Source organism: Bombina bombina, chromosome 1 (assembly GCF_027579735.1).
Source record: "Bombina bombina isolate aBomBom1 chromosome 1, aBomBom1.pri, whole genome shotgun sequence".
Lineage (NCBI taxonomy): Eukaryota > Metazoa > Chordata > Amphibia > Anura > Bombinatoridae > Bombina > Bombina bombina.
Window position 1 is genome coordinate 88,982,029 of NC_069499.1, and position 13,505 is coordinate 88,995,533.

Genomic DNA, 13,505 nt, shown 5'->3' on the forward strand with positions numbered 1-13,505 from the left:
AGTCTATTGCAATGCCTGAGCCTATTAGACATGTTTTTAATAAAGGAGAACAAGAGAATGAAGTGAATTTGTGGTTAAACACATAGCAGAAGTACCACTTGGGACCCTCAGTGTGCTGCTTGGCCCGTGTGGAAACTGCCACTGATACAGGGCTTCAGTGCGGGGCCCCTGTCACCTACTCCCACAGACTCTGTCACATGCTGTACTACATAGCTTCAGTGTGGGGCCCCTGTCACCTACTCCCACAGACTGTCACATGCTGTACTACATGGCTTCAGTGCGGGGCCCCTGTCACCTACTCCCACAGACTCTGTCACATGCTGCACTTCAGGCTTCAGTACGGGGCCCCTGTCACCTCCCACAGACTCTGTCACATGCTGTACTACATAGCTTCAGTCCGGGGCCCCTGTCACCTACTCCCACAGACTGTCACATGCTGTACTACATGGCTTCAGTGCAGGGCCCCTGTCACCTACTCCCACAGACTCTGTCACATGCTGTACTACATGGCTTCAGTGCGGGCCCCTGTCACCTACTCCCACAGACTGTCACATGCTGTACTACATGGCTTCAGTGCGAGGCCCCTGTCACCTACTCCCACAGACTCTGTCACATGCTGTACTACATGGCATCAGTGTGGGGCCCCTGTCACCTACTCCCACAGATACTGTCACATGCTGTACTACATGGCTTCAGTGCAGGGCCCCTGTCACCTACTCCCACAGACTCAGTCACATGCTGTACTACATGGCTTCAGTGTGGGGTCCCTGTCACCTATTCCCACAGACTCCGTCACATTCTGTACTACATGGCTTCAGTGCGGGGCCCCTGTCACCTAGTCCCACAGACTCTGTCACATGCTGTACTACATGGCTTTAGTGCGGGCCCCTGTCACCTACTCCCACAGACTCTGTCACATGCTGTACTACATGGCTTTAGTGCAGGCCCCTGTCACCTACTCCCACAGACTCTGTCACATGCTGTACTACATGGCTTCAGTGTGGGGCCACTGTCACCTACTCCCACAGACACTGTCAAATGCTATACTACATGGCTTCAGTGCGGTGCCCTTGTCACCTACTCCAACAGACTTTGTCACATACTGTATTACATGGCTTCAGTACGGGGCCCCTGTCACCTACTCCCACAGACCCTGTCACATGCTGTACTACATGGCATCAGTGTGGGGCCCCTGTCACCTACTCCCACAGATACTGTCACATGCTGTACTACATGGCTTCAGTGCAGGGCCCCTGTCACCTACTCCCACAGACTCAGTCACATGCTGTACTACATGGCTTCAGTGTGGGGTCCCTGTCACCTAGTCCCACAGACTCTGTCACATGCTGTACTACATGGCTTTAGTGCGGGCCCCTATCACCTACTCCCACAGACTCTGTCACATGCTGTACTACATGGCTTCAGTGCGAGGCCCCTGTCACCTACTCCCACAGACACAGTCAAATGCTGTACTACATGGCTTCAGTGCGAGGCCCCTGTCACCTACTCCCACAGACTCTGTCACATGCAGTACTACATGGCTTCAGTGTGGGGTCCCTGTCACCTAGTCCCACAGACTCTGTCACATGCTGTACTACATGGCTTCAGTGCAGGGCCCCTGTCACCTACTCCCACAGACTGTCACATGCTGTACTAAATGGCTTCAGTGCAGGGCCCCTGTCACCTACTCCCACAGACTCTGTCACATGCTGTACTACATGGCTTCAGTGTGGGGCCACTGTCACCTACTCCCACAGACACTGTCAAATGCTATACTACATGGCTTCAGTGCGGTGCCCCGTCACCTACTCCCACAGACCCTGTCACATGCTGTACTACATGGCTTCAGTGCGAGGCCCCTGTCACCTACTCCCACAGACACTGTCAAATGCTGTACTACATGGCTTCAGTGCGGGCCCCTGTCACCTACTCCCACAGACTGTCACATGCTGTACTACATGGCTTCAGTGCGAGGCCCCTGTCACCTACTCCCACAGACTCTGTCACATGCTGTACTACATGGCATCAGTGTGGGGCCCCTGTCACCTACTCCCACAGATACTGTCACATGCTGTACTACATGGCTTTAGTGCGGTGCCCCGTCACCTACTCCCACAGACCCTGTCACATGCTGTACTACATGGCTTCAGTGCGAGGCCACTGTCACCTACTCCCACAGACACTGTCAAATGCTATACTACATGGCTTCAGTGCGGTGCCCCGTCACCTACTCCCACAGACCCTGTCACATGCTGTACTACATGGCTTCAGTGCGAGGCCCCTGTCACCTACTCCCACAGACACTGTCAAATGCTGTACTACATGGCTTCAGTGCGAGGCCCCTGTCACCTACTCCCACAGACTCTGTCACATGCTGTACTACATGGCTTCAGTGCGGGGCCACTGTCACCTACTCCCACAGACTCTGTCACATGCTGTATTGCATGGCTTCAGTGCGAGGCCCCTGTCACCTACAGACACTGTCAAATGCTGTACTATATGGCTTCAGTGCGGGGCCCCTGTCATGTACTCCCACAGACTTTGTCACATACTGTACTACATGGCTTCAGTGTGGGGCCCCTGTCACCTACTCCAACAGACCCTGTCACATGCTGTACTACATGGCTTCAGTGTGGGGCCCCTGTCACCTACTCCCACAGATTCTGTCACATGCTATACTACATGGCTTCAGTGTGGGGTCCCTGTCACCTACTCCCACAGACTCTGTCACATGCTGTACTACATGGCTTCAGTGCGGGGCCCCTGTCAACTACTTCCACAGACTCTGTCACATGCTGTACTACATGGCTTTAGTGCGGGCCCCTGTCACCTACTCACACAGACTCTGTCACATGCTGCACTACATAGCTTCAGTGCGGGGCCCCTGTCACCTAGTCCCACAGACTCTGTCACATGCTGTACTACATGGCTTCAGTGCGGGCCCCTGTCACCTACTCCCACAGACTCTGTCACATGCTGTACTACATGGCTTCAGTGCAGGGTACCTGTCACCTACTCCCACAGACCCTGTCACATGCTGTACTACATGGCTTCAGTAAGGGCCCATGTCACCTACTCCCACAGACCCTGTCACATGCTGTACTACATGGCTTCAGTGCGGGGCCCCTGTCACCTACTCCCATAGACCCTGTCACATGCTGTAATTCATGGCTTCAGTGCGGGTCAACTGTCACCTACTCCCACAGACCCTGTCACATGCTGTACTACATGGCTTCAGCGCGGGCCCCTGTCACCTACTCCCACAGACTCTGTCACATGCTGTACTACATGGCTTCAGTGCGGGGCCCCATTCACCTACTCCCACAGACTCTGTCACATGCTGTACTACATGGCTTCAGTGCGAGGCCCCTGTCACCTACTCCCACAGACACAGTCAAATGCTGTACTACATGGCTTCAGTGCGAGGCCCCTGTCACCTACTCCCACAGACTCTGTCACATGCAGTACTACATGGCTTCAGTGTGGGGTCCCTGTCACCTAGTCCCACAGACTCTGTCACATGCTGTACTACATGGCTTCAGTGCAGGGCCCCTGTCACCTACTCCCACAGACTGTCACATGCTGTACTAAATGGCTTCAGTGCAGGGCCCCTGTCACCTACTCCCACAGACTCTGTCACATGCTGTACTACATGGCTTCAGTGCGGGCCCCTGTCACCTACTCCCACAGACTCTGTCACATGCTGTACTACATGGCTTCAGTGCGGGCCCTTGTCACCTACTCCCACAGACTCTGTCACATACTGTACTACATGGCTTCAGTCCGGGGCCCCTGTCACCTACTCCCACAGATACTGTCACATGCTGTACTACATGGCTTCAGTGCGGGGCCCCTGTCACCTACTCCCACAGACTCTGTCACATGCTGTACTACATGGCTTCAGTGCGGGGCCCCTGTCAACTACTTCCACAGACTCTGTCACATGCTGTACTACATGGCTTCAGTGCGGGGCCCCTGTCACCTACTCCCACAGACTCAGTCACATGCTGTACTACATGGCTTCAGTGTGGGGTCCCTGTCACCTAGTCCCACAGACTCTGTCACATACTGTACTACATGGCTTCAGTCCGGGGCCCCTGTCCAGGGCCGCCATCAGGGGGTGACAGGGGTGACTCCTGTCAGGGGCCCAATGAGCCAGGGGGGCCCCATGAGGCAAGAACTAAAAAAAAAAAAAAAAAAAAAAAATTTTTTTTTTTTTTTTTTTTTTTTTTAAATTTGGGCAGCCACCAGTGGGTACTACAGCAGAGTGCTAATTGAGCATGGGAAATGATATTACAAGGAGTAAAGTATTAACATTTGAGAGGATTTCTTAGTGTGCACTAAACCACTATGCGCAGTGTGAGACAGACTTGGCACTTTGTACAGTGTGTGCCTGAGTCAGAGGGCAGATCACTTTCATTTGCAGAGGAGGTAGGACTTACTTAGCAAATGTTTTTTATTTCTTTGTGCAATTTTGGATTGTAACTTCAGTGTGGTAGTAGATGTTTGGTGGGGCTAAACATATAATATATAATTCCAGTTTACTGCCCCTTTATGCAAGGACTTTCCAGATGCAAAGAGGCATTTTATCTAAGATTTTTACATCTGCATAAAATTTTATACTCTCAGACTAAGATTGCTCAGTGTTTGAAATGAGACAGGTTAGCTTAAAACTGTTCAGTTTATACTACAGCTGACTTAATTTTGAAATACATACCAACAAGCCTAAATCCTGCATTTAACCAGATCTAATGGTATGAGTACCACAGCTTATGGTCCCACCAAGACCATATAGAGTACAGCATTTTTAAAATCCATAGGTACAGCTGACAGCTGGGAAAATTTGTACACTATATTTGAAGTGGTGCTCTTGGTTGGGGAAAAACAAACAAACATATGTCAACCTTTTAAAGGTACTTTTCTTCATCTAGCCATCTACCCAGCTCATTAATGTACAATTTTGCATTCACAGAATTATTTTTGTTTGCACATTTACAAATATGATTCTTTAAAAAGTGATCTCTTAATTTCTAAAAAATTATTTATCATGCATGTCACACACTGTTGATTTAGGGGATGCAAGGTGCATACATGTTTCCTCCTGTGAGTGTTTCTGTGGGTGTCTGTGTTTATGTCTTTGTGCTTTGGTTTATGTCTCTATGAGTGTGTATGTATTTTTTATCTGTGGGTCTCTCTGTGAGGGTGGGTGTGTATGTCTTTGTGCATTTTCTCTGGATGTCTGTGAGCGTGTGTGCATATGTCTTTGAGCTTTTTCTGTGGGTGTCTCTGTGAGGGTGTGTGTATGTTTGTCTTTGTGTATTTTCTATGGATGCCTCTGTGAGGGTAGGTGTGTATGTCTGTTTTCTGTGGATGTCTCTGTGAGGGTGTGTGTTTTCTGAGGGTGTCTCTGTGAGGGTGTGTGGATGTCTTTGTGTGTTTTCTGTGGATATCTCAGTGAGAGTGTGTGTATGTATGTCTTTGTGTGTTTTTATGTGATTGTCTCTGTGTGTGTGTATGTCTTTGTGTGTTTTCTGTGGGTGTCTGTGTGTGTGTGTATGTCTTTGTGTGTTTTCTGAGGCTGTCTCTGTTGATGTTTCCTTGGGTGTATGTGCAATTTTGAGTTTGTGTGTGTGTGTGTGTCCATTGTCTGTTCCTTTTTAGGACATTTTGACCTTACTACTAATTATTCACATATTTCTACAGACTTTGAGACTAACAAGACCTTTCCGGAAGTAACCAATACATCATTTAACCTTTAAATTATTATTTAGGCAGTTCAGGGCCCTTCCTTTCAGCCACTGCATGCTGTTGTCATAATTTAGTTATCTTCCTTTACGAAAAGATAATCAGAACTCCATATTTTGTTTTCTAAATCTCCTTTTTTTTTACAAAACTGTAGTTTACCTCATTACTTGTCAGGTCAATTTAAACAAGTGCTGAGTGTTTGGGTGTCTGTGTGTGTTTCTTTGTGTGTCTGCTAGAGTGTCTATATGTGAATCCTTATGTGTGAGTGTGTTTGTGTGTTTCAGTGTATGAGTGTGTCTGTGTATGTTACTACCTTTACAACATTTCCAAGTTTAAATAGACAATTAAAGGGACACTGAACCCAAAATTTTTCTTTCATGATTCAGATAGAGCATGCAATTTTAAGCAACTTTCTAATTTACTCCAATTATCAATTTTTCTTCGTTCTCTTGCTATCTTTATTTTAAAAAGAAGGCATCTAAGCTTTTTTATTAGTTCAGAACTCTGGATAGCACTTTTTTATTGGTTGATGAATTTATCCACCAATAATCAGCAAGAGCAACCCAGGTTGTTCACCAAAAATGGGCCGGAATCTAAACTTACATTCTTGCATTTCAAATAAAGATACCAAGAGAATGAAGAAAATTTGATAATAGGAGTAAATTAGAAAGTTGCTTAACATTTCATGCTCTATCTGAATCACAAAATAAAAAAATTGGGTTCAGTGTCCCTTTAAGAATAAAGTGCATATACGTTTTAGTCACTTCGTCAACAATGGCACATGTCAAAGGAGGGGGGGGGGCCCTGATCAATGGTTGAGTCAGGGGCCCCAAAATTTCGAGTGGCGGCCCTGCCCCTGTCACCTACTCCCACAGACTGTCACATGCTGTACTACATGGCTTTAGTGCAGGCCCCTGTCACCTACTCCCACAGACCCTGTCACATGCTGTACTACATGGTTTCAGCGCGGGGCCCCTGTCACCTACTCCCACAGACTCTGTCACATGCTGTACTACATGGCTTCAGTGTGGGGCCACTGTCACCTACTCCCACAGACACTGTCAAATGCAATACTACATGGCTTTTAGTGCGGTGCCCCGTCACCTACTCCCACAGACCCTGTCACATGCTGTACTACATGGCTTCAGTGCGAGGCCCCTGTCACCTACTCCCACAGACACTGTCAAATGCTGTACTACATGGCTTCAGTGCGAGGCCCCTGTCACCTACTCCCACAGACTCTGTCACATGCTTTACTACATGGCTTCAGTGCGGGGCCACTGTCACCTACAGACACTGTCAAATGCTGTACTATATGGCTTCAGTGCGGGGCCCCTGTCACCTACAGACACTGTCAAATGCTGTACTATATGGCTTCAGTGCGGGGCCCCTGTCATGTACTCCCACAGACTTTGTCACATACTGTACTACATGGCTTCAGTGTGGGGCCCCTGTCACCTACTCCAACAGACCCTGTCACATGCTGTACTACATGGCTTCAGTCCGGGGCCCCTGTCACCTACTCCCACAGATTCTGTCACATGCTGTACTACATGGCTTCAGTGCGGGGCCCCTGTCAACTACTCCCACAGACTCTGTCACATGCTGTACTACATGGCTTTAGTGCGGGCCCCTGTCACCTACTCCCACAGACTCTGTCACATGCTGCACTACATAGCTTCAGTGCGGGGCCCCTGTCACCTACTCCCACAGACTCTGTCACATGCTGTACTACATGGCTTCAGTGCAGGGTACCTGTCACCTACTCCCACAGACCCTGTCACATGCTGTACTACATGGCTTCAGTAAGGGCCCATGTCACCTACTCCCACAGACTCTGTCACATGCTGTACTACATGGCTTCAGTGCGGGGCCCCTGTCACCTACTCCCACAGACCCTGTCACATGCTGTACTACATGGCTTCAGTAAGGGCCCATGTCACCTACTCCCACAGACCCTGTCACATGCTGCACTACATAGCTTCAGTGCGGGGCCCCTGTCACCTACTCCCACAGACTCTGTCACATGCTGTACTACATGGCTTCAGTGCAGGGTACCTGTCACCTACTCCCACAGACCCTGTCACATGCTGTACTACATGGCTTCAGTAAGGGCCCATGTCACCTACTCCCACCGACTCTGTCACATGCTGTACTACATGGCTTCAGTGCGGGGCCCCTGTCACCTACTCCCATAGACCCTGTCACATGCTATAATTCATGGCTTCAGTGCGGGTCAACTGTCACCTACTCCCACAGACTCTGTCACATGCTGTACTACATAGCTTCAGTGCAGGGCCCCATTCACCTACTCCCACGGACTCTGTCACATGCTGTACTACATGGCTTCAGTGCGGGGCCCCTGTCACCTACTCCCACAGACCCTGTCACATGCTGTACTACATGGCTTCAGTGCAAGGCCCCTGTCACTCCCACAAACACTGTCAAATGCTGTACTACATGGCTTCAGTGCGAGGCCCCTGTCACCTACTCCCACAGACCCTGTCACATGCTGTACTACATGGCTTCAGTGCGGTGGCCCCTGTCACCTACTTCCACAGACTCTGTCAAATGCTGTACTACATGGCTTCAGTGCGAGGCCACTGTCACCTACTCACACAGACCCTGTCACATGCTGTACTACATGGCTTCAGTGCGGGTCCCCTGTCACGTACTCCAACAGACCCTGTCACATGCTGTACTACATGGCTTCAGTGCGGGCCCCTGTCACCTACTCCCACAGACTGTCACATGCTGTACTACATGGCTTCATTGCGAGGCTCCTGTCACCTATTCCCACAGACTCTGTCACATGCTGTACTACATGGCTTCAGTGTGGGGCCACTCTCACCTACTCCCACAGACTCTGTCACATGCTGTACTACATAGCTTCAGTGCGGGCCCCTGTCACCTACTCCCACAGACTTTGTCACATGCTGTACTACATGGCTTCAGTGCAGGGCCCCTGTCACCTAATCCCACAGACTCTGTCACATGCTGTACTACATGGCTTCAGTGCAGGGCCCCTGTCACCTACTCCCACGGACTGTCACATGCTGTACTACATGGCTTCAGTGCAGGGCCCCTGTCACCTAGTCCCACAGACTCTGTCACATGCTGTACTACATGGCTTCAGTGTGGGGTCCCTGTCACCTAGTCCCACATACTCATGGCTTCAGTGCAGGACCCCTGTCACCTACTCCCACAGACTCTGTCACATGCTGTACTACATAGCTTCAGTGCGGGCCCCTGTCACCTACTCCCACAGACTCATATGCTGTACTACATAGCTTCAGTGCGGGCCCCTGTCACCTACTCCCACAGACTCATATGCTGTACTACATGGCTTCAGTGCGGGGCCCCTGTCACCTACTCCCACAGACTCTGTCACATGCTGTACTACATGGCTTCAGTGCAGGGCCCCTGTCACCTACTCCCACAGACTCTGTCACATGCTGTACTACATGGCTTCAGTGCAGGGTCCCTGTCACCTAGTCCCACAGACTCTGTCACATGCTGTACTACATGGCTTCATTGTGAGGCTCCTATCACCTACTCCCACAGACTCTGTCACATGCTGTACTACATGGCTTCAGTGCGGGGCCCATGTCACCTAGTCCCACAGACTCTGTCACATGCTGCACTACATGGCTTCAGTGCAGTGTCCCATTCCTCTGCCCTTATTGTTCAGCAGATGCTCACACCCCAATACTACATGTATTTGCCTCCATGACTCGCATTATTCCCTCTCCAGTGTCCCTGTCTTTTTATAGATGAGCAGCAGACGGCGCCCTGCCCTTGCTAGTTGTTAACAGGAAGAGGAGGCGGTGCCTGCTGCTTGCCTGTCTCAGCACTAACGCATTCACTGTCTGGCCCCAGTGTTAGTAGTGTGCTACCCGGGGATCCCAGCACCCGAGGGAAACTGCTCACACAACGGGTAAGTGTACCCTGCTGAGCCAGGGCCATGCCTACTGCTGCCAGGGACTTGTTGCTGCCCTTTACTAGAAACTGATCATAACTAAAATTATCTAAATGATGGGGTCAATTGTGACAATAGAAGGGGAAAGCAAGGGGGGTGCAAGTGTCACCCAGGAGGGGGAATGTTTCTTGGGATTGTATAGTGTGACACTGGAGGAGATGTGGGATAATGTGACACTGAAGGAGATGTGGTATAATGTGACACTGGAGCAGAGTGCATGAAGGGTACAAAAGTGTCATTAGAGGAGAAGGGTACAACTTGCAAGGTGGCACAATATGGGGATCTAGGGAGGGTGCATGGGTCACAGAGGAGGACAAGGGTGGCATAGGAGGGGCTATTTGTTATAAGTAGAGGATTACAGAGAAAGTGAAAGTGTTATAAAGGAAAGATGCAATTGGCTACTGGGGGCATTGTAACATTGTTTTAATTATTACTATTACCTGTCCATTTATATGCATTTAAAACATCTGTCTATCATCTATCTATCTATCTATCTATCTATCTATCTATCATCTATCTCTCTATCCTTTGTAAAGTTGTTCAGCATATTGCACAAATTATTGTTTATGTATAATTGTATTGTAGAATGATTATGATTATGTTTATTGTGTACCAGAGGTTTTTGGGCTGTACAGGACTGTATAGTGATTGGTTGTATTTTCAAAGACAAAACAACCGCTACTCATGAGTTTGGATTGAATCCCTTTGCAGATTCTTAGAGCAGGCTGGGTGTGTAGTGCTACTCTGTGGTTTCAGTTGTGACTTGGCAGGAGCTGATGTGCTGTATATGACAGTAAAGAATTCAGCTGTCTCAAACCCCTCCCCCCTACCTCCACCCCTCAGACTGAGTAGGGGGCCTGGTAGCCTTCAGGCAGAATTACCAACATTCCAGAGGGTATAAATCCAGAAGTGCAGATTTTGTTGTTGATCTGCAGGGAGAAACTAAAAACTATTATTTACATGACACCAGTGTCTCCCTCATAGGGCTTTTCCTCTTCAGTCATAGGCAGAGAGTCCTAAGCACTACAGACTTGTCATTTCTTGCTTTGTCACTCTTTAGAAAACAAAGAGTATAATATATAATACATTTGCTTTATTATGCTGAACTTCAACACTTTATATAAAGTAAGAGCCATATTTCTCCTGATTATTTGCAGATTCAACAGTGGTTAGCATTTTGTACAGTGAAATATAAACAATAAAGAAACAGACTCAGACATAATTGTGCTTGCATGTAAATAAAACATTAAATCTGACCTCTGGGATCATTTAGATGTCTAGGTACCAATTTATACAATATTTTATTGTATTTTTCAGTTCAAGCACAGCAACTGTGTCACCTCTCTCTACGATCACTTGTCCCTCGCACAAGTGTCCTGTCACTCATCACCCTCTAGTGACACAGTCAGGTGTTAATGTTGAGCGGGAAAATTAAATATAAATATATATATATAAAAAAGAAAACTTTAAAGTTGTAACAGTTTTGTTATTCACAATAACAACATTCGATAACAACAGAAAAACACATTTGCAAGAAGGTATATTTTTACTTGTGGTATTTTCCTCTGAACAACAAAAGTTTTTTTTTTTTTGCCTATATGTTACTGAACGTTTAACATCCTTATATTTAGTTGCATAGCATTAAACCTATGCATCTGCTTGGGATAATAAAGCTGGACATACAAAATAGGGAACTAAAAATAATATATTTGTATTTAATGTTTAAACTACCATAATCAATTATACTATAAGCATCAATAGAGGGAAATAAATGAAACCTTGAGATATCTGTCATGTATATATGTCTAACAATCTATCTATCGCTCTATCTATCATCTATCTCTACCCATCTTCTATCTATCTGTTTGTCTGTCTATCTATCTATCTATCTATTAATCATATGTTTTTATCTATCTATCATTTATCTATCTATTTGCAAATAAAACTGTTTATGTAGCTAGCACTGTGGTCATTTGAGGCTGCCCAAGCTGGATCTAGTAGAAAATCTTATTAGTGGCATCATTGCTAAAGGTTCAAGGCCTCAGTGATTTCTGCAAGATTAGACACAAGACTGAGTCCTAGTAAACAGCTCTGAGAAGCTCATGTTAATGTTTAAATTAAACCAACAGATGAAAAGAAATGAAAATGTTTCTAATAGATAGAGAGAATGTGTTTTATTAGGTTATAGTGGAAATAAGGCCCCAATTCATTCCGATCAATTAGAATTCAGATGCAAAATGTATCACATGACTTTTCACAGGGGTTTTGGATGCAGAATTGGCAACAAACACCCTATACATTGCATGGGTATAGTCTAACCATTGTTCCAATTAGAAATCACTTTTCCAGCTTTTTGTGGGATTTATGGAGTTTTCAGATTCTAAACCTTGCACCCCTTCATAACATTTCTCCCCTGCAAATGGATTTAAAACATAGGACGTAGCTGACGTATATGCTCAGCTAGCTCCCAGTAGTGCATTGCTGCTCAAGAGCTGACTTTAACTATGTATTTAACCAATTAAAGGGGATTATAAATTAGCTCCAGAGCAGAAATGCACTACTGGGAGCTAGCTGATCATATAATGTGAGCCAATTAGAAGAGGCATATGTATACAGCCACCAATAAGCAGCTAGCTCCTAGTCGTGCATTTCTACTTCAGAGCCTATGTAAGTATGCTTTTCAGCAAATGATAAAAAGTGATCAAAGTAAATTTGATAAAAGCAGTAAAATTGTTTAATGTTGCATGCTCTAAATGAATCATGAAAGTTTAATTTTGCTGCTTTGGAGCTGACATTAACTGTTTATTTAATCCCTATGCAGAGGTTAAGCACAGTGCATATGCAAGCAAAAGCAAAATAATAAAATGTTCAAACCTATAAGAGCATTTTTTTTGTGCTTTTATATCAATTTAAAGGACCACTAAAGTCAAAATTAAACTTTGATGATTCAGATGTAGCACAGAATTATACACAAGTTTCCAAATCACATTTATTATGTAATTATGCACTGAGCATGGCAAGATTCACAGAATATACGTATATGCATTTTGTGATTGGCTGATAGCTGTCACATGATACAGTGGTAAGGAAAATAAAACTAACTAAAAATTGTCAGAAAAAATTCTACTACTCATGTGAAATTTAAACTATTCTTTTGCATTGGCAATTTATTATGCATTTATTGATTATGCTATTCAACGTGAAAGGGACATTAAAGTTATAATTAAAGTTTCACGATTCAAAATGAGCATGGAATTTTATACAATTTTCCAATTTACTTCTATGATATAATTAGTTTTGTTATTTTGGTATCCTTTGTTGAAAAGCATATCTAGGTAGACTGGGATTGGTGGTTGCACATATTTGTTGTCAAAAATAATTGTGTAAAATAAAATAAAAATAAAAGCAAATAGTCCTTCAATACCACAGGTTGAGATTTTTTCCATATTCTTTTCGGTTCTGGGTTAATCCTGGAAATAGACCTCAGGGTAAAAAAAAGTTAAACCTACAATAGTGAAGTCTGTTTTAACAAACCAATATTTTTATGAGTGGTCAGGTACTCACACACTTTTGAGCTATAACTCAGCTCTTAGTGGTTAGGCAGGTAGGTATAAGGCCCTCGGCACTCCCTCTTGTTGTATGTCTTATGCATAGAAATAACACAGAAAACAGACTATTTAGGTATTTAGCTCCTCAGCTTTCTCCAAATAAAACAGGAACAGTAGCTCATAAGAATAAAATATTTATTAAAACTACATAAAATGTACAGGAAAAACGACAA

At 45.9% G+C, this 13,505-nt stretch overlaps 1 protein-coding gene across 1 annotated transcript in view; it reads left to right on the forward strand.

Moving 5' to 3' along the window:
• The first annotated feature begins 9,506 nt into the window (after window positions 1–9,506).
• The window catches only part of SYNE3 (spectrin repeat containing nuclear envelope family member 3), a 256,474-nt gene continuing 252,475 nt past the window's right edge, over window positions 9,507–13,505 (forward strand). The window contains exon 1 of the mRNA XM_053708894.1: window positions 9,507–9,682. The gene's annotated coding sequence lies outside the window, so the exon portion shown is untranslated. The remainder of the gene's footprint in view (window positions 9,683–13,505) is intronic.